Raw genomic sequence first — 24,557 nt, forward strand, 5'->3', positions numbered from 1 at the left:
ATTAATCAACAAATATTTGCAATATTATGTAAGACATAGTCCTTGCCCTCATGACTCTTAATTTGTGAGAGAGAAAAAGGCTATAATGAACAATCTTGGAAACTTTTTACTCCTCTGTTTCATTCCCATTACTTTATTGCCCAGTCACTCTCTCTTATTTATAGTGGACTTTGGCACTTGGCTTTCAGTATCTGTCTCCCCTGCATTTCCTGCCATGATGTGCCAGTTCAGTGTCCATATGGACAACCTATCCAACAACAACCTTGAATTCTGACTCCACCAGCTTACAACCATTTCATTCAGTGATCATACCCAGAGCCACACCTTCAACCTTCTGATCATCAAGAAATTGTTCCACAACCTTAGACTCCAGTATTCTTGATCTGTGACCACACCACCTATCATTCCAATTTTTTCACTCCCTTCCTCTCTAAACACTTGCTTTCTTACCTTATTTTAACCTCTGTTCCTCAACCATTCCCTTTTCTTTTTTTCAGACCACTGTCTCCAGCATAGCTTCATATCTTTTCCTATCTAGCTTAGTTTCCCAGATACATCAGTCTCTCCTGCTAATAACCTTGCCCCTGGCTAATTCCCTCTCCCATTCCTTAGGACATATATTTTATGCCACTTTATTTCAACTCCAACTTGCTACTTCCCCTATGCCCTTATCTTTTATGTCTCCTTTACCAGAAAAAAAAAAAATCGAAACTATAAGCTACATACCTCCTAACCTTCTTGCTCCACATTTATAAGTTATACATTTAATTATCTTCACCTCCTTCCTTCTAATCTCAGAGGAAGTATCCTTTTCTTCCAGGTCAACTCCTTTACTGCACACCTGATCCCACATTCCCTAATCTCCTATAGATCTTTCTTTACCTTTATTCCTCCTTCTTTCTAATCTCTTCTGTCTGCTGACTCTCCCCACATTTTATAAATATTAAACTCTCTTCACTGTAAAATCTCCTCCTCAATTCTATAAACTACTCCCTACAATGATCCTTTATTTCTGTTTTCAAGAAGAAATGAAGAGCCTTGAAATAGTATAAATCTGCTGTAATTGTTCTCAATTTAAAATAATTTTCAACCCAACACAGAATTCTGCCACCATCAATGAATGTATTGAAAGCATACTAGCAAACGTTACTAATGACAAAATTGCCAAATCCCATGATCTGTTTCAATTTACTTGACCTGTCTTTATATTCTGATAATCCTAACTCCTTTTTTCCTGAATCCTCTCTCCCATTGGCTTCTAGAACATTGAGCTCCGTTGGTGTCCCCTTCCATCCTTCTGCTAGTTATTCTTTTTTTTTTTTTTAATTTTTTTTTCAACGTTTATTTATTTTTGGGACAGAGAGAGACAGAGCATGAACGGGCGAGGGGCAGAGAGAGAGGGAGACACAGAATTGGAAACAGGCTCCAGGCTCTGAGCCATCAGCCCAGAGCCCGACGTGGGGCTCGAACTCACAGACCGTGAGATCATGACCTGGCTGAAGTCGGACGCTTAACCGACTGCGCCACCCAGGCGCCCCAATGCTAGTTATTTTTAATATATTTTTTTTGCTGCCTTCTCTTACTCTGCCCACTTAATAATGTTAGTTCTCATTTCCTCTCACTATATTCAGTCTCTATGAGGAACGGCATCCAGTTCCCCCCAAATTTCAACATCCACTTCTGAGTGGTCACTTCTTAGTGACTCCACTTCTAGCCCCAGCCTTTCTCTTAAGCTTCAGATGCACATGCTGAGCTCCCTACTGAACTTCTCTATATGGATATCCCAGTGACAGTCTTCCATATTAAATATGTCTTCACTGAACGTCTTATCTCCTTCCCCTTTCCCAGTTTTCTATTCCACGCCCTTATACACACATACACATAAACCGAAATCCCCAGCCTTCCTCCATTTGCCTCTATGCTGGTTAATTATACCACTGTTGTACTCTACAACCAAGTGAGGAACCAGGCAGTCATTATAGATTCCTCCTCATCTCTATCCCATTACTTCCCTAGTCCAAAATTTCATTATCTCCCCCCATGACTGTAAAACCACACAAAACTACTTTCATTTACTTAAATAATTAGAACACATTTTACAACATTTCCCCTAGTATTTAAATTATGAAATTACAGGGGCACCTGGATGGCTCAGTCAGTTAAGAATCTGACTTTGGCTCAGGTCATGATCTCACTCTTGGTGATTTTGAGCCCCGCATCAGGCTGTGTGCTGACAGCTCAGAGCCTGGAGCCTGCTTCAAATTCTGTGTCTCCCACTCTCTCTGCCCCCCCCCCCCCCCCGCTCATACTCTGTCTCTCTCTCAAAAAATAAAATAAATTATGAAATTACAACTATGTTACCTTATTAGCAAACTAAGAAGGCTTATACAGAAACATAAATAGCCTCCACTATTCCAAGATCAGAAACCTTGTTTATACTCCTATACCTAAGTGTTTATCACACAGCAGTTGTTGCTTTACTATCTGTTCACTTTTGAATAAGGTAAACATGGCATACTTAAAGATAACCATAATAATTATTAAGCTGCATATTAAACCGTTGGATAAATAATAGGATTCATATTAATTTTAAATAACAAAATACAATTTTATACCTTGTTAGTTCATCAGAAATTCTTTAAAACATGTACCACACACATAGCTATATACATAAACCAAATCAGGAATTAGATAAACTGAGTTTTCTCTATAAACTGAGCCTCCTTTTATTCCTATCCTGTCACTGACACCATCACCCTATCTATGCTCCCAAAATGATGAAAGCAAAGGCATCCTTGTAGCTACTCTTGGAGTAAGAATAGAATGGCCTAGGTGGATCAGAGGGGTCCCGCTGCCTCCCCAAATCTTTTCTGCTTTGCTTTCTGATGCCCGAGAGATGGAACCATCTATTCCACAAAAAAACTGCAATTTTCCTGAAGGAGAGAAACAAAGTATAGTATTTAATAATGCTAAATGACTGTATTTCAATAATACCAAGACACACAAAACAAATGTAGAGCCTTCCTTTGTCAACTGGGAAAGGAGGGAGGAAAGTAGTATATTGTTAAGGGGTCTTCACAAGCAATGCCTTCCAAATCATTCCTGATTTTTTTTAATATTCTTTAATGCACATGTATTTTGTAGGGGGGGGGACTTTTTCAAAAGAGAGTCCACAGGTCTAGTTTCAAGGGCAAATAAAAGTTATTCACAAAGTATTTTTATATCAAGTGATTTAGAAGAAGCTTTGAACTTTATCATAATTAACAACTGTATGTACTAACATTTTCTACGTCTAAAGGATTAAACTTTAGGAACTTTCAGTTTTATATTCCTTTCCTTTTAAAGGAAATAGGAGTATAAAGATAGATGGGAGGATCATTAGATGTAGTCACATGCTACAAGAATTTCTTGTCAGGAAAAAGTTTTGTATCTGCCATAGTATAGTATGAGTAGTTTTGCAGTTTATTAAAAATATTGCAGTTAAGTCACATGAGCTTTGAGTTGTTCTGCCAGTGGCATAAACATCTAATGGCTTAAAAAAAAAAAAAAAACCTATGTTTATAAAATACATCCTCTAAAAAGGAAAAAAATTAGTACGCATGATACTTCAAACCTCTTATGTTTCTTTAAGAGTTTCTTTAAAATTAGGTGTATGCTCTATATATCCCATCCTGAGTTCACAGGGCCAAAAGTTAACAGTATAGGGTCATCAAGTAAATTAAATGTTAACAGCAAAAATTAAAGGACTTAAATTAAAAACATAGGGTCTAATCCTATGATGAAGAAAAGTGAGGAAAAAGTGTTCCCACAAGAGCTGTAAACTGTTCACCTATTTAAAATAAATTACTTCTTCAGAGCTGCCTTAAAAAGTTAATTTGTTTTAAATACATAAGCATTTCTTTGCCAAAAAAGAATGCTGTATTTTTTCTCCTCATTTCCCTATAGATTTGTACTACATGAAAAAAATAATGTTTTACATATTAAGAATAGAAATGTGGCATGAGGCTCAATTGTCACAGAGAACTCATCACACGTTCTCAGTCGTATCTCCAAGAGACCAGAGAGGGTCTCAATTTTACTTCTGTGTACTAAAAATAAGAAATGAATGCTAATAAATTCCTGGCTCCCTATCCTCCTCAACTTCTAGGCCAAGGCTCACCCCAAGTCAATAAAGTCTCTGAGAAGGTCATGAGTTATAATTTTTTACAGTTTTTACTCAACGTAAAGTTTATTTTATTAAAACCCTTCAATTTTCTTTTGATAAAGGATCAATAGATCCATCTCTATTATTTACAAGTCCTTTTTATTATCTTATATTGTTCCCCAAATATCAACATTTTAATGGCTAGGACAAAAACTTAACTAATGCTTAGTATATTTCAGACCGTATATGGTATAGGATTTACTGTTCTAGGTGTGTCACTTTTTGAGAGGGGCTCTGTTAAACTGCAGCATAACCATTTACTTTTTTTTAAGTTTATTTCGTTTTTTTTTTAGTAATCTCTACACCCAACATGTAGAACTCATGCCCTGACTCTGAGGTCAAGAGTCACATGCTCTTCCGGCTGAGCCAGCCAGGAGCCCCATTAGTGGTCATATTTAAAGAGTTATCACACGTAGGTGGTTATGAATTTATACTCAGTAGCTGCAGGAGGCACTCTGACAATGGGTAGCAGCTTTTACAAAGAGGTATGCTTTAGCTGATATGATTCTATGACTCTATTATTTTAAAAACAATATTCTAAAACTCTGTATTTAATATTTCATCTAAAGACAGGAGGTTCACACAATTTTAAAAGGTAGGCAACTGAAATAAGTGGATTTATCCTTTTCCCAGGTATCCTTATTGGTAAAGGGGGTGGGGGAGTTCATACTTCTTCAGTAAATATTAATCATTATTAATTGTAAATGAATTTTAGTTCAGTCACATACTCTGTGCCCAAGAATATGGAAGCAAAACAATTCTTCATATGGGGGGAAAAAGCCTTTATACCTCCACAACCTTAAATCAGAGTTGAAAATATGTATGAATCTGTTCTACTTCCATAATACTCACTCATAATATGATTTTTTAATTGAAATAGATATTTGCCTAATTTTCTTAAATATTACAAGAACTTAAAATACATAGATCATTCCTAAGCTATAATACTATATGCTTGATTTAATAAATCATTCTACATTTAATTTATATCTTCCTGGGGTTAAAACTATGACTTAAAGGGTAAAAACTGTCACCTCAAGCAAGTTAGGATTACCATCCCAGGCACTGAAGTTAATTATCAGAGCCCCCCCAAAAGACATGTAAGTCATGTCTTACAGACATGACTCCCAGATTCAAATTACATATAATTTAAATCTTCCATCTGCCACTAAGATTGTAGCTAACTTTCATCACTAGTTTGTTTTGCATCTTTGGATACCTTAAGATCATCTAGTTGGATTCTCCATAGCTCTCAAGTTTTATGACTATGATCACAACACTAAACTCATGGTAACAAATGGGATCTAATTCTTTATGAACAAGAGAAGCAAATGTTTTTAAAAAGCAGATTTATAAGAATTGTGTGACCCATCCATCCATCGGCACCCTCCAGTCTCTTAACAACATCCTCAATTATTGATTTTTTTTAAATGTTTATTTTTGAGAGAGAGAGAGAGAGTGCTTGCAAGCGGGGTAAGGGCAGAGAGGGGGAGACAGAATGTGAAGCAGGCCCCAGGCTCTGAGCTGTCAGCGCAGAGACTAATGCAGGGCTCGAACCCACAAACTATGAGATCATTACCGAGTCATGAGATCATGATCTGAGCCCAAGTAGACACTTAACCAACTGAGCCACCCAGGCACACCTCAATTGTTGATTTTAAAAAGTAATTCCATAACAATGAGATAGATAGTGAAAACTTACAAACTTCTTTACTTTCACTTCCAAGTTTTGCTTTTACAAATACTTTTTTTTTGTTGTTTTTCTTCTGTTAACTGTATTTGTTAACTGTTCAATTTTTCTTTTCTGTTTTTAATGTTTATTTATTTATTTTTGAGAGAGAGAGTGAGTGAGTGAGCAGGGTAGGGGCAGAGAGACAGGGAGAGAGAGAATCCTAAGCATTCTCTTGGAATGAGAAGAGATAGTACTCAGCCAAAATCAAGAGTTAAGAGTTGACTGCTTAACCAACTAAGTTACCCAGGTGCCCCTCTATCTTTCTTAGAGACTTATCTCTTTATACATTGAGGATATTAACCCATTATCTGCTTTATAGGTTAAAAATATTTTTCAGTTTGTCATGTCTTTAATATTTATAGTGAATTTTTTCCTGTGTATTTTTTGTGTAGCTACCAAACAATGATCTCCAAGATTCTGTGTTGAACCTTTTTATCATTCTGCATATCTCAGTGACCTCATCCAATCCCATAGTTTAAACTACCATCTACAATTGATCAACTAGTAAATCTATAGACAACATGCAAACCAAAGTTTTCCCCTAAATTCCAGACTTCTAAATAAAATCCAATCCTAATATGTAGTTATCTATAAAGTGAGGATGGGGAGGATGTACTTAGCCCACAGGCATCTCAAAATCAATACTTCATATATCAAAATCCATCAAACCTAGTTTCCTTATCTCAGGAAATGGCACCCACAGCTACTCAGCTGCCCACACCAGAAACCTAGGAGTCCTGTGACATACCTCCTTCTTGCTCTTCTCCATATATAAAGCCTCCTAAACCTCCTCTTTAGTCTTATCTTCCAACTTCTTCCATCTTTACTTACTCCGCTCTAGCCATATGGGCATTGAATGTACCAGTCCTTCCTGCTCAGGATATTACCATATGTTCTTCCTTTTTGTCCTAGCTAATTCCTAAGCCTTGGCTTAACTGTCCAACCTTAGGAAAGCCTTGCTTAAACCTCCAGTGTTAGGTAGGTCTCCATGGTGTATGCTTTCATTGCATCTGTATTTTTCTGTTACAGTACTTATCACAGTTGTAATTTGTATGACTATTAACTTACACATTGTTTCTCTCACTAGACCACACCACAAGAACTGTGACTATTTTGTCACCCCACTTATATGCTCAGTACCTTGCACAACACATGACACAGAAGAGGTGCTAAAAATAGTTACCTAGAAATACCTACATATTAATACTGAATAAATAAATCCAATCCCTTTCGAACTTCATTTCACTCCCATTTCTACTTCTTTTGTTCAAGTACTATTTATTGCTTGCCTGGATACCACAATAGCCTCTGGAGGATCTGACCACTGCTCTCACATTTTCTTTTCCTTGCTTTCTTTTTTTAAAAAATTTTTAAGTTTACTTATTTATTTTGAGAGAGAAAACCTGAGTGGGGGAGAGAAGAGAGAGAATCCCAAGCAGGCTCCCACGCTATGAGAGCCGGATGTGGGGCTCGAACCCACCAACCATGAGATCATGACCTGAGATGAAATTAAGAGTCACGCTTAACCAAGTGAGCCACCCAGGCACCCCTGCTCTCACATTTTCTAATCTGTTCTCCAGTATCCTTGTTAAAGTGAGTTTCTAAAATATAAATCTGATCATTTTACTCACAGGTTTAAGATTTTTCAACTGCATCAATATAAAGGTGACACACAAGGCCCTTCATAGTTTAACCTCTATCCACTTGATCAGGCTGAACTTTTCAACTCCTCCAAAGCCACGTAGCAGCAAATCACAAAAACTACCCGAATTTCCTTGAACATGCAGGTTCTTTATGACTTCTGTTTCATTACACTCCAATGATGATGTTTAAAATGTTTTCTGTGGCAGATTTCTACACTCTCTTTCACACTGGAATAACCCCAGTCCTGTAAGGCTCCACCAAGGAATCCCTCAAGATATATAGCTCTACTTCTGGAAAGCTTTCCTGAGCCACTTATTCCTAACCTGGTTTAGGCATACTCTTACTCTATTTTTATCAAATTGTCATTTTTAGAGAATTTATCTGTCTTCCATTAGACTTTCAGTTCCTTCCTTGGCAAGGACTACATATTTTTCATCTCTGTATATCCAATTCTGGTATGGACTTCGGTAAATGTCTGATTAAATCTGTGTGCCAAAACATATCAAACCCATCAAGACATACCTACCTGTGGGAACTGGTATTCCTACTTCTGGGAAATCTTCCAATAAATAAGCAAACAAATAAGAAAGTCAATTAGAAAAGGTATATGCATAAAAATGTTCACTTCAGAATTTTTTATAATAGCAAAATATTAAAAATAACCTAAATGTCCAGCAATAGAATGGTAGAATCTGCTAATGACATGTAGTAGAGCAATTTAGAATGAAGATTGTAAAATTGATATAGTAATTCACAGATGCTTACAACATGTTAAGTGGAAAAAGACAAAAAAAACTATTTCACAGCATGACCTTTTAAAATAGCTATTGACTCAAAGGGAACGTGAAAATTGTATGAGTAGTTTGTGTGGATTGTGATTTCATTGCCTTTATTCAGAACTTTATAAATGTTGCTATGATAGCTTCTCAATTATAATTACAATGAAAAAAAACTTAAAATTAAACCCATATCATTAACCCATGTGTATATATTAGTGTATGCACATTTATATATACACATAGCTTTATGTGTGTGTGTGTGTGTATATATATATATATATATATATATATATATATATGTGTGTGTGTGTGTGTACACATATATTTTTTCCTAGTTCTGTCTTACGAAAGATCCAAGAAGCAGAGACACTTCATTAGCATAAGCATACCTAGCCTTGGTCTCTAATACCATTCTGCACTAACAGGAAACAGGGCTCCTTAGAGAAAAGGCTAATTCCAGGGCTGGAGCAGAGTTAAAGACAAGATAAACATGGAACATCTTATTGTATCAGAAAGTAAGGAAGTGCTCAAAAAAAAAAAAAATGATGTAGGCATATCACAAAGACATAGTACCCAAACTAAAGGTGTTCCCACTAGCTTAATCTGGGACAATTTAAACACCAAAATAATTAAATACAGACTCAAATATTTAGAAGTGAAAGATCATGATGTAACTTACCTTCAAGTGATTCAGAAAAAAAGTATACAAAATATACACATATAAATAAATATAGGTAAAACTCAAGAAAACAAAGCAAATACAGAATGGAAAAATAGGAACTCCTAAGTTAATGCAGATAATAAATAGACAAATAGAGTTGAAAGGGCTCTTTGTTCACAGAATGCTATGGGCTGACTGGTAGATGTGGAGAGAGCATTAGATTTGTTGACTCATTTTGCAACCATTATGGTAAAATTATATCAGCAACAGTTGATTCTAAATTTAAATGGGAATTTTGATGATGAGCAGGATGCATCTTCAAATATTTCCCCACAATTTGCTTTTTAATTGCCAGGAAGAAAAAAAACAAAACCCAGAGTAACTATAGAATGGAAAATTCGGGCCACATATGGATCAGGTGATCAAAACTAAATCACTGAGGGAAAGATGGATATCATGTGCTTCTAAAAGTGATCACCTGTGCAGTAGTCCAATTGAGAATATATATATAACCCCAATGTAATCATGAGGGAACATCAGACAAAAAGAAAATAAGGAACGTTTTATTTAAAAGAGGGGTGGAGTGAGAAGCTATATCCTTTAAAAATGTCAAGCTCAGGGGTGCCTGGGTGGCTTAGTAGGTTGAGCATCCAACTTCGGCTCAGGTCATGATCTCAACATTTGCAGTTCATGAGTTCCAGCCCGGCATCAGGCTCTGTGCTGACAGCTCAGAGCCTGGAGCTTGCTTCTGGTTCTGTGTCTCCTGCCCTCTCTACCCTTCCCCCACTTGCTCTCTGTTTCTCTCTCTCAAAAATAAATAAACATTAAAAAAAAAATTTTTTTTTAATGTCAAGGTAATAAAAGATAAAGGCTGGAAATGTTCCAAAGTAAAGGAAGCTAAAGAGTCATGACAACTAAATGTAGTACCTGACACCAGTCTGGCTCCTATACTAGAGGGGGAAAAGCTACAAGGATCAACCTACAAAATTGGAATATGGAGGTAGATTGAAGTATTAGTTCAATGTAAGACTATCAAGTATTCATGGGTTACAGGTCAGAATGTATGTAAATTAACCTAAAATGGTTCAGAAAAAAATTGTATATAAATATACATGTATGAGGTGAGAGAGATTTTGCACAAGAGCAAGCAGATGGTAAGGATGTTCTATAAATTATTTTTATTTTTGAACTTTTTGTAAATTTAAAATTATTTCTAAGTAAAAAGATTTTTTAAAAATTGAGTCCACCTTAGAGAAACAAGACCAACAGGAAAATAAATGTTACTTTAAGACCCATCTAAGCAAATTGTTTTTAAAACATTCTCCAGTGTGTACTAAATTTTCAAGTTATTGTTCAGAATGTTTTCAAGTCTTCGTTCTTTTGTAAAAGATGAAAAGACCTATAGCTTTCACAGTTTTATCTAAATAAGTTAATATGTTGAAGCCAACATTCCATCAGTTGTAGCTTTCTTATTACAAACAGCAGGAGGGAAAGAAAGCATTGAAATTACAAAACCTCTGTTCTCCACATTACCCACATTTACCATTCGTTTGCTGGTGATTGCATTCCAGTTTCCAAGTAAAACCTCAGATTTTAAATTATGACTTCAGTTCTACTGTTATGACAAGTAAAGAGTATGCAGAGACTCAAATGAGGTCTGTGGAAAGGAGTGGGGTAGGGCTGATTAACTCTTCATCATATTGAAGATGAAAAAAAGCTGAAAACTTCTACCCTGAGTACCTAAATAACTTCTTTATTTTCATAAAGTACATCACTATGTGGAGTATTAAAATTTGGAGAAAGTATTCTTATTAGTTTTTACCTCTGAATTTGATGATCTGATGTAAAAACACTTTCTTTTTTTTTTTTTTTTTCCTTTAAAATTCAACTCAATTATGTGCACCCCCTTGTGGTCAAACATAAAATTCGTCGTTTTCAAAACATCTTCCAATTGGGCTTTTTGTTCAGGCATAGGAACCATGTTACTAGATTTTGTTTTCCTCCTGTTTTGGTGAATTGAGATTATGAAGGGTTTTTGGTTTATGAAATAGTATTTTAAACAAAACAGGACTTAAATCTTCTAAAAGTGACCTCTATATAAACTTCAGTCTGGGCAAAATGGAGATAATTGCACCAACCTCAAGGGTTACTGTGAGGATTCAAGGGGAAAGTGCATATACTTGCTTAGCTGACACACAGTAGGTGCTCAGTAAATGTTATTTACCAACATCATCACTTTAGAATTCTCTTGACAGACTATATCGTAAAGGGGGTTAGATAAAAAATTTACCAGTTCATGCAGTTCAAGTACAATTGTTCCTTAAAGATACCACTTATCCAGACTTACGTCTGGCTGATTCTCGCCACAGATATAGTATATTTTTAAAGAACAAAGAATATATACTTATCTCTGGATGACAGAAATTTGGGTAGTTTTTACTTTATATTTTAGACTGGCCTCATTTTGCTCTTCCCCCCTCCTTAATTTTAATAATTAGAAAAAGCAATAAAACTATTCCACTTCCATATGATACTCTTAATGATACATTGACATCCTTATTCATCTGGCAGAGACTGTTACTCATATTTGGCAAAAATAATTTGTCAGGCTACTTTATCATTTTAAGGAGCTTTTGATCACAAATGTTTATTAACTCCTATTGGCACTAGCTTAGCTTTTTAAGACATAAGAACCTATTTTAAAAGATTAGTGTTAATGACTGACAACAATAGCTAACATTTACTAATATACCAACCGCTGTTAAAATGCACTTACTATATTACCACATTTACATCCATACAACCCAATGAGATAATAGCATTACACCTTTTACAGAAGATAAAATTGAGAAAAAGTAATTTATAAAGCTAATAAGTAGCAAGGCTGAGATCCAAATCCAGGCAGTTTAGTTCCAGAGTCCACCCACTTAACCAGTGCACAGAAGTACCAGAGATGTAAAACAAACATACTACTTTGCAACATTACTTCTTGATCTCAAATTATTAAAATCCACTTCTTTTCTAATTGTGCCTCAATAATGCAAATCATGCTAGCCTTCTCCCATTTCCCTACTTCTTAGTACTTCAGGCACTTTCAACATCCATCATCTTCTTTAACCCTCGCAATGATATATGTATGTTTTTGTATACTCCTACAGTTACTTACGGTGCATCACAAGTTGTTTTGCAACAGAAACTGGAAAAAAAATGTAGCAATACCGCAGCTTTTAGACTGTTGGATTCTTTAGAAAGCTTATTATCACTTGGGATCAGGAAAAAATTAACCAGTCAAAAATAATCTTAAAATGTAACAATATAGGATCAATGGTAGTTGTTTTGTTTTCATTTTCATCTTAACTAGCTTGGTGGCGGGTAGGATAACTCTCCCAAGCATATGAATGCTTAAAAGAGGTTTCTAAGGAAGGTGTTAAAATATTGACAACTTTATCATCAATTATTGCTATCTTAGCGTCCAGTTTGGGGACGTGGGCACAGATTTGTCTACGTTTTGTGCCTCTTTCTACTTACTAGTTCTAAGACTTAGGGGCAAATCTCTTAATCTGAGTCTCGAGTGCCCTCATGTATAAAATGACAATAATACCTATATAACAGGACTGTTTTTAGGGGCAAACACGATCAATCCGTAAAGCGTTTATTTAGCTCCGTGCCAAGCCAGAGTACAAAGTACAGTACCACAGTGTACGTGGTATCTAGCTATTATTACTTTATTAACGTGCCGCAAAATGGAAAACCCGTCTTCGATAGTTTCAGTTCCTTTACCACCGTTTAAAAAAAATCACCCTAAGTGATACCCAAAGACTACCCATTCACCTCCCCAAAACAGAGCAGAATGTTTAGGAACATGTGAGACGGTGAGAAACTGGACTCGATGAAAGCGCCTTCGAAACAGCCTAGAATCGAGAAGGGCTACAACACACTTAAGTAATCCTTCACTCCAGAGCACACGCACACCACACACACACACACACACACACACAGTTGTTGAGGAGGGGAAACCACGCCTCCTGTGTGTGCTCAGGTTGGATCGCACAGCAAGAAACAGAGTGCCCCAAGTTCCAGAATCTGACAGATGCGGACTCATCCACGTGCTTGCAACCTGTGCCTCCTTGGGCAAATTACTTAAATTCTCTGAGCCTTGCTTTCCTGGTCTGCAAACCGATAATAATAATAGTACCTACCTCATAAAGTTGTTCTGAGCCTTAAGTGCAATAGCTCCTGCAAAGCGTTGACATACAGCAAGTGCTCTACACACAGGCGGGGCTGTTTTAAGTACACGTGTATCCATACACAGGGTCTCAGAGACACAGTCCGTTGTTAGTTTAGACACTGGCAATAAAACGTTTTTCTTTTCGTCTAGGCTGCACCCATATTTGTTTTCCTCGAACAGTAAAATAATGCCGATCGACTGACAAGTCATCTATGGACCCTCGGGCCCACAGTCCCCACAGTTCCTCCACGTCCGCGGCTCAGCAAAGAAGCTGCACGCACGCGCAAGAAAGGAGGTCGTTGGAGAGACTGAGGAAGCAAAGTGCGAGCGGCGAACAGCGACGATTCTGCGCATGTACAAGGCGCGGAGGTTGGGGTAGGAGTTTGCGCATGAGCAGAAGTGTCGGGAAAGCTAGAGAAGGGTTAGGAGGCGGTATTGACAGCTGTGGAGGCAGCCCGCGTTCCCGGCATGCCCCGGGGCGGCGGGGTTGGCTCTAACGAATTTGAATGAGGAGCCTCAGCGCTTTCGGCGCCATTTTCGAGTGATGCCTGATCTCATCAATCTAGCGGGAGAGACGGGATAACCTGTCCGAGATTATAGCGCCGCTAGGACTCCGCCGAAAAATCACTTAAAAAATTGCCAAAAATTACTTCGTGCAAAGGGCAGCCCGCGGAGCTTCACCAGGGTTGGCGCAGACGGTAAGAACCTGAAGAAGTAACAGCGGGACCTGGGAGGTGGCAGTGGGGGACCGTCAGGCGATGGGGGGGGGGTGCAGCGAGTGGGCACTGGGTCCGCCCTCATTTTAATTGCTAAAAATGAGAGGAGATGGGGTTGGGGGTAATTGAGTGTCTGCGAGTGGGCGGCGGCGGGCGGAATGTGGCGGGAGCGCGGAGAGACGGGGGTGTGGGGGGAGGGGAGTTGCAGTTTGAGCGGGACTCTGACGGGCTGCGGCGGAGCAGCCGCCGCCCAGCAGATCTGTCAGCGGGACCCCCCGCCCGGGGCCGGGCTCGGGGCGCGGCGGGGCTCCGCAGGCCGGGGCTTCTTGACAGGAGAGGGGCGAGCGTCCCCTCCCCCATTTGCCAAACCGAGCGGTCTTTAATCGCAGTTTTCCCGGCCCGCTGACGGCCGCCTTCTCGTGACATGAAATTTAAGATCTACGGAAAATTAAGGACCGAGAGTCTAGTGGGTGCCTCCAGTCCGTCGTGCGGACCTGCTGTCCGCGGGACCCAGCACTGTATATTGTGTTAGACGCTGAAGCGTGAGGTGCCCTCGGAATGTGGGTTTCACAACGTAGCCCTACGGCTTTGCGCTCCTCGGTCCCGGCAGGAGTAACCCAAACGGTGTCTGGCTTTTCCAATTTGGGCAAGATAGGGCGGGGGCAGACTTTTGAGGTTTCAGCGGGCTCCTAGGGAAGATGCTGGACTTTCGCTTTTTGCTCGGGATTTTTGTCCTTTGCTCTCACGGTGTTGTTTTTTCGGGGGGGGGGGGTGAAAGATAGGGTTTGGAGCTTGCAATTTCCTTCTCCCAGTTGCACTTTTCTTAGAAGACTCCTCCGATCTCTGAAACATGTCTCAGGGGGAAAAAAGCAATCTGTGAAACTGTATTGATGTTTTCCTCACGAAAAAGTCTTAGCCCGGACAGCTTAACGGTAATTTTGCGATCTCCACCTTTTCTCGGGAACTCTCTTGACTGAGGCGGAGGGAAGAGGACTGTTATTTGTCTTTCCCTTTAGTGATTTTTTTTTTTTTTTTTTTTTACGTCGTAGTTTCTACCAATTCTTAGTCGGTAACTCTTGAATGATTTGAGCCAGTTACGGTTTTAAGCAGGACTTTATAAATAATGGCCTTCGTAAAAATTATTCATTAAAGATCTGTTAGGTTTTGAGTCTTTTTCTGCGCTGAAGGCACCGCTGATTAACCCTTTGCCGGTGTGTTTTGCATGTGGGGCGCGCGGCTCTGGGTCGCGAATATGCAGGAGATGGGTTTTGCAGCAGCTATTCAATTGTTCGCGAAGAGGAAAAACGCTTTCTGGGGACCGCACTCACTCACTCTTTAGGACCACCTGCCCGAAGAGTTTTTCCCCCTGGAATTGATGTAACGATTGATTGATTTCTTATTTCTGTAAAGACTGGAGGACCCGCCCTCACTTAGAATCTGTCCCCGAGGAGAATAGGAGAGCGCAATGTGATGTTTTTCAAATTGTGTCTAACGGAGCTCCCAAAACACCGGACTTGTTACCCCCTGATTGGCTGGAAGGGAGCGGGACTAGGGGGTTTGAAAGTTGAACACTAGATTGTGATTCTCGACTTTGAGAAAAATACTTTTAGAGAACCACGGAAATAGTTAGGAAACGTTAAGACGGGGAGTTTGGGGGGTGGGGGGGAAGCTGGTGTTTAGTATTTTTTTCTTCCATAAAGGACTTTCGAACAGTTCTGAAATGTGTATTAAAAGTAAAACTGAGGATGCAGTTTTCGCAAAAATTGTAATTCTGTTGGCTGAAATTGCAAGACTTTTATGTGTTTGCCCCTGTTATCTGTTGGTTAAAAACTGACTGTAGGGTCTAGGGTTTTTATTTCTTTGGCAGAAAATTTTCAACTTAAGCTACACATTTCGATGCAGATTTCGGCAGAATTGTTTCTTTTATTTTGATGATAAGAAACTTAAAATTTCTTAGGAATGAGCCTCCCCACATTGCCCATAAAAATTGTATGTATTTAAATTTATTTTCCACATCTAACTTAAAACACATGGGTTTTGCAAATTCAGCCATTGCTGTGGACTTAAAACTTTATTAACAAGAAATTTACGTTGCTTAATTTAGACAATACAACAGGTAAGTATGCACAGGTGCTTATGTGTGATTTCATTCCTTTGATAAATTCACTGTGAAGAAATACATCGCATACACCATTGTGGGTGTGTTGTGTCTTACTTGGTTGGTTTTCAGTTCATTTTTGTTTAATGTTGGTTGAGACAGCCGTCAATATATTTCTATTTATTACCAAGCTTGTCATTCCGTTTAATTGCATCTTGATAAAAGGCGGGTGTGGTTTTCAAAGCAAATCGGTGAAGTCAGTGATAAACAAGATAGCTGTAGATACTTTTTAAAAGATTTTTCAATTTAATAGAAATTAATGTTCTTTTATGAATAGCAGTTGAAATTTTGAAACTTAGTTTGTATTCTAACATTAGGTCAAATATACATTGTTAGAAAATATTCAAATGAAAAGATCCCACGACTTTTAAAATCTCTGTAGGGCTATAAATATAATTTATATTGAGTGAAATAGCTGAGTTTATAAATAATGCTATTTTGTATTGCCTTCATAACAAGAATTGCAATTGTGGAATCTTTGTTCATTACCTTTTTTCAAAGCTGTTTATTTTGAATCATCTCATGAAAATTTCATGAAAGGTGCTAATTATCCTCTCTATAAAATTTGACTTAATGAAGTTGTAGGAGACCTCATTTCTGTTTTAAGTGTAATTTTACCTATGATACAGAACTATCAGGTTTTGCTTTTTTTACTGTTATTTTGGGTTTGGGGTTTTAATTTTCATTCAGATTATTATGTGACTTGGAGAGTTTTGAGGGTGGGGTAAGAGAGGGCTTTAAATTCCACCAGGCGGGTTAAACTTAACCATACTTTTTTAGTGCTTTGGTTTATGAGGGTTTTTGTTTGTTTTAAGGAGTGATGGTGAAGAATTGTTTTATTTAATAAGCCATTTTTTAAAGAAGTGAAGGATTCCTTTATTTAAAATACTACACTTAAAGCTTGAGAATGTACTAGCACCTAAATAAAAATGACAGCATTTAAAATACTTTCTCTTTTTATGTGATGGGTTTTTAGATTTGTGGCCATGTAGGTATGAGTTCCAACATGTATATTATTATTACGTATAGTATCCATATTTCTCTGTAGAAATTGATAATTCTCATTTTCTATTGTAAGGACTAGAAAAGTCATTTATTCCCTCTGGAAAACAATGGTGGGTAAAGGTGTTGCCAGTAGCTCTACTCTTTTTAAAGCTATGTTTATATAACATGGGGGAGAGGGAACTAGAGAAGGTAAGGTGTCAGTCTTCCTGGTAGCATTGATATTCATTTGTTTGCCTTTCAATTTTTTTTAAAACTCCAAATAAAAGTGCAATTTTAGACTTTGCTTTAATGCTATTAACTTGCCTTAGTTGTACATTTACAAAATGTAACCTCCAGTGTTTGCAAGTAACACTACATTTTTTCGAATCAGATTAATATCACTTTTTAATGTTACCAAAAACTGGAACCAAGGATGAAAATTTCACAATAGCTTTCATATTCTGGATCCCTTGTTTCATCATGTTTTGTGTACTACATTTTTGTTTTTTGTTTGTGAAGACATGTATATTTTTATTTCTGTTTATTGGCATGCAGTAACAATATACTTCAATATTGGTCAGTTAATAAGATTTACAAGAAAAAAAAAAAAAAAATGCCCAGAGACTGTATTGGGTATTTCTTCTATGTGATACATAAGCTTTCTCCAATTAAAAAAAATCAATTAAATACACTATTTTGAAATTTTATTGTATAAAAATTTGTCTCTCATTTTAAAAAATTTCACTGGCCTAAAATTGGCTTTTTTCTTTTTTCCTTTTGTTTAGTGAAACTTAATAATTCCCACATTGATTTCTTTTTAACCCTTTTTTAGAAGAAACAGGTTACTGGTCTGATTATGACTAGAAAACACATTTTAGAAAGAACTGTCATGCCAGAGTGTTCATGTACATGTAGTTTTGTTATTTCTTACTGTTACTAATTTTTATTTAGCAAACTTAGAAACACTGTGGCCAGGCAACTAATTTGGCATGTAATTAGATTCAAACTATGACTTGCTGAAATTTGGTAGCCCCACATCTCTTAAGACCAAAGGAAATCAATAATAAACTACCACTTTCAAATAAGTGTCAAAAATTAGACTAAGTCATTTTTGCTAGTGATAGTATTAGACTTTAAAGTCGTGATTGTCTTAATAAGAGTAGTATCACTTTTAGAATTTCACGTTACTAATAAATGTTTATATGTTTGATTATTTGCATATACAAATGACTGTAGAGGCTTCCTATAAATATTGCTTTCTTATAGGGAAATGATTTTCCTTTGCCTTTTTCCTCCCCAGTGTCTGTCTTAGAGATGCTTTAAAGAATCTCCTTTTAGAAAGAAAAGTTTCAAATATGAACTGATATTAAGTATACATATTAATTTTATTTTTAATATTTTTTATCTAATGAGAAGTTTAATATACTTTTTTTATTACTTTCATATTTCACTAAAAAGTCTTTGCCCTGGAAAAATTTTGCACTGGGTTTTAAGTGTAAATAACTACTTTGTAATATGTTTGACATTGAGTTGTACTAGTTTGGGGGGGCTACATCTTTTTTTTCTTATCATACACGTTTGGTTTAATATTTGTCTTCGATCCAAACCTCTTTTGTTCTTTATTGTCTAGTATTTGTTGTTTCCCCACTATTTAAAAACTTTTGGCATGGAGTACATAATGGTTTCTATTTTCTTTCTGTGATTTTTAAAGTTGTGACACCTTAATTTTCAGAGTGCTCAAATATAGAAAACTTTGTCTAGATCTTTTGAGAAGGACTATGTAGAAATGATTTTAATGTTTCAAAATGTCATGGTTTTTGGATTGATGTTTGTGAGTTACATATGTGTGCTATTTGTTGTTAAATATTTGGCGGCAGAGGAATAAAGGTTTTTTGGTTCTCATTTCTTTTCCTAAGCTATTCTTAAATAACAGTAGAAAACTGAACTCGTTAACATACAGTACGGTATAAACCTATGGTAATTTAACAACTTTATATTTTTACATAATTGCCATTAAATCATTAAGATTCAAGTGAAACAAATGAAGAAGCCACTTCTATACATTTGGTTACACCATCTACCTGGAAATATTAAAAAACCATTGGCCCAATAGTCATCCACTTGTTACTTATAAATATTTTAATTTATTTAAAAAGTTAATTCTAAATTTTTTTTCTGTGAGAACTGTAATGTCTTAAAAATATTTGGAAATATCAGTATAATTGTTCACTTGGGCATGGCAAAAGACCAAACTTAAGAATAGTAATTTCTCTCATCATTAAAATGTTTGATAATTTGGGGAGAAAGGTAGTTAAAAATTTATCTCTGTCTCTTGAGTAGTTCTTTTAACTGTGGATTTTATGAGTTTTAGAAACACAAACTGTATTTCTGATATTTTCCTTATGGAGTCACCTTTACCAGTCCTCCAGCACTTACACACACACACACACACGCACACACACACGCACGCACACCTTTGAAAATGAATGCCCTAAAGAGAAATGAAAGCAGAAACATATTAATCTGATTTGTTTGAAGAGGCTTCAGATGATAAAGCATATCACAGGTGTTTCTAATCAAGTTATTTCTGCTTAAAAAACATTATTTTCAAGTTAGGGTTTCTTTGAACACAGGCAAGATTGGGGTCATTTTGAAGATTTTTACCTTCGTGTTCAGGGATCAACTGTGGAACTGCAGGAGGCGGAAATCTGTTGAGTGTCTTCATGCTATAATACATGACATTTTTATTGCAGGTTTTGACCTTTAGGAGAGAGCCAATTCTGGAGAACAACCTAACTTCTCTGATTGAACACTCACATAATGCATTGGAACATGATAGGAGATTAAGGTATACTAATGAATTTTAAAAGCATACTATTTCATATCTTTGCAGTATAATTGGACTAGACCATTAGTAAAGCTAGAACTTTTAGGTAAGCTAAAACCAATAAAGATTTATTAATAGACAGAAATCTGTGAAGTGGTCAGGTAGGCTTCTCTTATTAAAACTCCACATTTTTTAATATAATTGCTATTCTCATCGACTTTTATTAGATCCAGTCCCAACTGAATTTATTCATTCTAAAAATAAGAATATATATAGTGATTTTTCTTTTTTTTTTAAGGTTATTATACTGGTATATAAAGAAGAATTAAATAGTACACTTTTCATCTCATAAAATGAAAGGTTTAAATCAAATAGAGTTTGGTGCTTGGCTGTTTGACAGGTATAATGATAGGTAGAGCCTATAAGTTTAGGTAAGATTAATGAGACTATTTTAAGAGAATTTAAAGTATTCCAGATACCATCCTAACCAAAAGTGGCATTTTGGTTGAAACTGAAAAACCCACTTTCTTAAGCAGAAACTAGTATCTTACTCATAGGTACTCTGAATAAAATATTTAAATTGTTCATATCAAAAATTACAGACTATAAAAATGTAGAATGCCAAAACTTCCAGTGACTTAATTTTACCTCCAAAATACTTTATCACAGAGCCACTTTTCTAGTATATTTTCTTTGATTTTTATAGTTTTTTGAAGGTTTCAGATACTTAGCTAATAAAAATTTTGATTGTTTTGTAAACAGTGACCTGGTATAATGAAAATGAACTTACTGAACAATATTACTAAGCATTGGTTAATTTTTGCATGGTAAAAATATTAATCACATGATAAAGTATTAACCCTAACGTATTTTTAAAAAAGTATTTGCTAAAGTGAGGTTTACTAAAATAGAGCATAATATGAATTTTTCTTTAAATTTTTTTTCACCTAAAAATGTTTATATGCTTACGATACAGGAAAGATAGCAAAGATTTGTTTTCCTAAGAAAAGTGTTAATTTTGTCTTATGAGTGAAGTGTAATTGTCATATAACTGCTTGTATCTTTAAATGTTCAGTTATTTTAAAGCAAATTCTCTAATGTGTGTTTGAACATTGAGATACGTAACAAAATATTTAAAAACTAATATTCAGCATTTATTATAAGATATTAGATAATCCAGGAATGTGAATCCATTAACAGTTAAAGCTAAATAAAATGTTAAAATTTAATAGAAATCAGTTTAATATAAGGGCAGAGTTCACATATTGATATCATTATACTGTAAGGTGTCACTATATACTGTTGGAGATAAATACAGGGTATTGAATGTCTTCATAGCTTAGATTTGAGAATGTTACAAATAAGCAGCTTAGTTTAAATAAGATGGAAATGAATACAACTTTTTCCCCCTCTAACTTAGCCAGTGATTTTCAGATTAGAAAACATTAAGATGAAAAGTGAAAAATGTGGTTTCTGAATGTCTGAAAAATAAAAACAAATCCAGATTCAATTTATCAGTTTCAATCCAGATATCTTTGCACACAGCCTATTGTTAAATGGAGGAAGAGTGATAGCTTTTGAGTTGATATTTTAGATAAAGACATCAATCCCCAGAGTTTCTAATTTAGAGAGTTTATGATTTATGATCTTTTAAGTTGTCAAAACTTATTATTTGGACACAAACATTTAGCACCATAAAATCATCTCTCTATAACTATATACTGGCTTATAAACTTCCAAATTTTTAGCTTAGTAAATAATCTAACATGTAAGAGATTTGGTGCAAATATTAATAGTTTTCTTGTATTTGGTCAGCTCTTACAGGATAAGAAACTTTAACCTAATTGGTAGTGTGTGTTATTTTAGAAGACAGGTTAATAAAGGCTTTTACTGCTCTGTGTGATTTGGCTATCCTTTACCCCTTAAAGGACATTTTCTACGGATTTTAGGTGTTTTAAATTTGCAAACCTGATTATCTATATCTAAGCCTTGGTAAGTACTTTATCATATCAGGATTTGGGGAAGAAGACTTACTGTGGTTTTTTTTCTCTGATACACTTCTTATTTGGACAGTGTTTATATTCTGGGTTAAATGCATTTTCCGGGTTAAAAAAACATTCATTTTCAGGAAAAATTCTTAATTGTTCCTAAAATACAGTTAGACTGTCAGTGTTCAAATTTTTTTGAAATAGTTATCCTTAGCAGGGAAAGAATATTAGGATAAACTAGAATAGAGAAAATTTAACATGTCCACTCAGGTACTTGAAATTCTTCATTGTCATTGGTAGATAATTCTAGTTTATAAGGACAACGTATTTTAAGCAGTTTCTCAGCTGTAACAACTTTCTTTATTGTGGTTTTGTAATGTTGCTGTGGATTCATTAAAGAATAGTCAATTAAAAAATTTTTTAAATGTTTGAGGCAGTTTTGTATGTGTGTATTTTGTGGTGTTTCTTGACCAACCAATAAAATATATTCTTAGTCTATTTTTTCTTTTCAGAATTATAATTTCTGATAACCATTTTCAAAACAATATTTAAGTAATGAGAAGATTTAAATTTTTCATTAAATATCATTTTGAAGTAAAATTTCAGTTCTTAGCACGACAAAACACAGTTTTGGTATTTTATTAACATGTATGATTTGGCTTAGTTTTACTTTCCTGTTTCATGATTAGAGTCACTTGGAAGAGAAACATGTAGTGTATTTCAGATGTAGTTCCCGAGACTGATTAATCCATTGGTTAATAGTTCATTAATTTGTTACTGTTTTGTGTCTTAATTTTTAAATATCCTTTTTTGATATTTGCTGTTAGTTTTTTCCATTGTTTGGCTTTCATAATAAATGTATTATAGTATTTTTGTTACCCTGTGATCCTCAGAATTATTTTTTATTTTTATTAGCATTATTTGTTACTGAACTGCTGCTAAACAGAACAGTTGTTTTTCAATTTTGATAAACATAAAAGATTGGGTTTTTCCCTTTTTTCCCCACAAAATGTTTTTATCTGAATTTTAGGTATTTCTGTTTTATACTTGTATTTTTAATCCCAAATCTAGCCTTCTTGACTAGATATTATTTAAATTCAGCCAGTTCTAGCATTTAAAAAAATAATTTATAGATGTCCTAATTTTCCTGAGTTTTTAAATATTTTTCAGAATCAAAAATTTGCTTAAGGCATTAAAAGATAAGGATTGCATTTAAAATTGAAGTATTAATTTAATGCTATTGGATATAAATAGCATCACATTTAAATTTAAAGATAATTTGACAGAATACTTCTATTTGTTACTCATTTAATATTATGTACTAAGTTTTTAGCTTCATATTACACATTTAAAGTAGATAAATTACATGTGGAAATTTTTTTAATAGTTGGAGTTTTTTTGTAAAAGAAAAAAGAAAGTTTATGGGCTAAAAATCTTCTTTGTTAATAGGGTCTGATTGCAAACATATGATGATGATTAGATATGTGGAACTTGGGAGTCTGGAGCTTTTTATAAGCAAAATATAATTTCATTTCTTGATTAAATTTTAGATACTTATTTTCCAGGAGAATGGATAGGAAAGATAATATGAATTTATGAATTCATGGCAAATCTGGCTAAAACTTTTCTGAGAATTTTGATAATTGAGCAGTTAAATCTAAACTAGGAGCTGAAGATCATTACATGTGTCATTAATTTTTTTCCTTAGATACATTATAGGTTCACTTTCTAATCAAAACACTAATTTTGTCTTCTACTCTTCCCATCCTACTTTTTAAGAAAAAAAAAAAATTCTTAAATAATTGTATCATATAGTGATGTAAGCAGACCTGCTAGGTAGGTTGGGCCTGAACCATTTTTGTCTTCTGTGTCAGTTGCATATGCTTTTCTTAGCTTGCTGCTTCAGCAGCAGCAGCAGCAACAATGAATAAACAAGTATCACCACAGCCCTTGTTCTTGTCCCTTACAGCTGGGAGCAGGGGCTGGGAGATTGCTGCTGCATGTCAGCTGTTGTACAGAATAGCATCAATATGCAATAATGGTGGCCAAAGGAGCCTACACCCACCAGCTTTTACAGACCAGGTAGGAAGGGCCCAACTATCATAACCCATATATAGCATAATAAATACTTTTTTTGACAAAAGGTACTTTTTTTCCCAAAGCTGCAGAAAGAGAACAGTTGCTTACAGTTCTTAGACTTACATTTTTCTATTATTTACTCTGTGGCTTTATTTAATTTTTGTTCTGTTAATTTCACGTATGAATGGAAAACTGTCTTGTTTCTGGAAGTATGCATGGTATGTTTCATGTTTTTCACTTTTAAGCTGGTAGATTGGAAAAAAACTATTAATAAGTTGCTGATAACACAAGTTATGTATTGTATTAAGGAAAGAGAAGTTGATTATGGCCACATTGGAGTGTTTCTTTCACTTTGGGGCCATATTCTGAGCCCATGTTATCTTTGTTTATAGCCCAAACAAACAAGGCCAAATTCTTGCTGATTTCACTATAACTAAAAAGAATACCCCATACTACTTAGTGTTGTATTTAACTAAAGACAGAGCAGGCTGCAGGTGGAAACTCATTAAGTCTTTACTTTTTCTTACTGTTAAAATGTTTTATATCTGAAAGTTCAG

General features: G+C 35.5%; 2 long non-coding RNA genes across 7 annotated transcripts in view; one reads left to right on the top strand and one right to left on the bottom strand.

The window, feature by feature from the left end:
- Positions 1–13,359, bottom strand: part of LOC123383983 — a 40,633-nt gene extending 27,274 nt beyond the window's left edge. For 4 of the 6 annotated variants that reach the window (XR_006594445.1, XR_006594451.1, XR_006594446.1 and 1 more), the window contains exon 1: positions 13,220–13,358. This is a non-coding gene — a long non-coding RNA (uncharacterized LOC123383983). Of the gene's footprint in view, positions 1–8,106; positions 8,140–13,219 lie in introns of all 6 variants that reach the window. The other 2 variants (XR_006594458.1, XR_006594453.1) reach the window with 1 other exon arrangement.
- A 449-nt stretch (positions 13,360–13,808) lies between these two features.
- The window catches only part of LOC102900852, a 46,513-nt gene continuing 35,764 nt past the window's right edge, over positions 13,809–24,557 (top strand). The window contains exons 1-2 of the long non-coding RNA XR_006594444.1: positions 13,809–13,946; positions 19,860–19,954. This is a non-coding gene — a long non-coding RNA (uncharacterized LOC102900852). The remainder of the gene's footprint in view (positions 13,947–19,859; positions 19,955–24,557) is intronic.

The sequence above is a fragment of the Felis catus genome, chromosome A1, assembly GCF_018350175.1.
Source record: "Felis catus isolate Fca126 chromosome A1, F.catus_Fca126_mat1.0, whole genome shotgun sequence".
Taxonomy (NCBI): domain Eukaryota; kingdom Metazoa; phylum Chordata; class Mammalia; order Carnivora; family Felidae; genus Felis; species Felis catus.